The sequence below is a fragment of the Mus pahari genome, chromosome 22 (assembly GCF_900095145.1).
Source record: "Mus pahari chromosome 22, PAHARI_EIJ_v1.1, whole genome shotgun sequence".
In the NCBI taxonomy this organism is placed as follows: Eukaryota; Metazoa; Chordata; class Mammalia; order Rodentia; family Muridae; genus Mus; species Mus pahari.
Window position 1 is genome coordinate 5,261,701 of NC_034611.1, and position 1,392 is coordinate 5,263,092.

Consider the following 1,392-nt stretch of genomic DNA (forward strand, 5'->3'; position numbering starts at 1 on the left):
CATAGTCATCATTATGTTGCATGAAAACACAGGGGAGATCCCATCAGTACTCCAGTGGAATGACAGGATTTTCTCAGTCATGATAACACTGAGAACAGATTGGTAGGGAAAGGCTCACCTAAGCTTGACTAGATGTAGGCTTTAAACATATTCCACTACTTGAGTTTTTATTGAATATTTGTATATAAATTAACTGAAAAATAAGATGGACACAGATCTGAGTCAGTAAGAAGCTCCTGAAGGAAATCTTCACTTACATTAGGAACCACGTCTCTGCTGGCCTCTCTTTCACATGGATCTTCGGTTTCTTTGGAGTTTAATTAGCTAGCATCAAGGTAGAAACCAGAAATCCTTTAGATAGACTTTTACAAATATTGTCATGGAAGTTTAGTCGTTGATTTAGAATATGAAGAACAGACAAAACACCCAGGACTATGCTTTGGAAAAAACAAATTAAAAACCTAGTTTTGCAATAAAACCTTCTAATTCAAAAATGAATATAAAATCATCAAGATTTTAAAAAGCATTCTCCTGAGATTTGAAGATAATAAAATGGCCTAATTTCAATCTAGTAGATATGTTATAAATGTGCACATAATGAGTTCATTTTCTGTAAGAAAAGCACACAGAAGATCAACCCAGTCATAAACCTTCAGTGAGTCAACACTGGACTTTTATGGGAGTTCTGGAGTTCTTTTTCTTAGAGCTGTGACTCAACTAATTGCTCAAGGGATACACATAGTGTAATATTTTTATGTTCAAATTTTGTTCTTTCACAGTGGTCATTAAAGAGAAAACTGGCTTTTGGAAACATGGACTCATAGAGCTATATTTAAAAGTCAGAAACTGCTACTGTAATTTGTTTTTGTCCCTATTTTCAAATGAAAATAAACTGAATTTTTTCTTTAACTGTAAGGTGCAAAACAACAATCCATATTTGAAAATCATCAGAAGACTTCAGAAAGTTCATTTTAAATTTTGAATTTATGTAAAGTTTTAAAAATCTTAATGTCTTATTCTCTCTCTCCAAGGTGAAGGAACCATCTCAGAAGAGGGGACAAAATGATCTTAAGAACCAGATAATGTGAGAATAAAGGGGAAAGAATGTCTTCTAGACATGACTGAACCACTTACAGAATTCATTGGAGCTGTATCTATGTAAAGCCCACACAAGCTCAAGCCAGTCAGCGGTGGAAGGTGGATCTCATGGTGTCCACTCTTCACTGGAGAGCTGTTGACAGTTGGTGGCTGCTAGAGGACAGAGGACAGAGAAATGCGTATACGCAGGATGTGGCCCTGGTAGGTCTATCATGCTCATCTAACAATTGCTATGGAAACATGGTATACACTTATATATAATACACTTAATTATTCTATTTGAATTAAAATTTA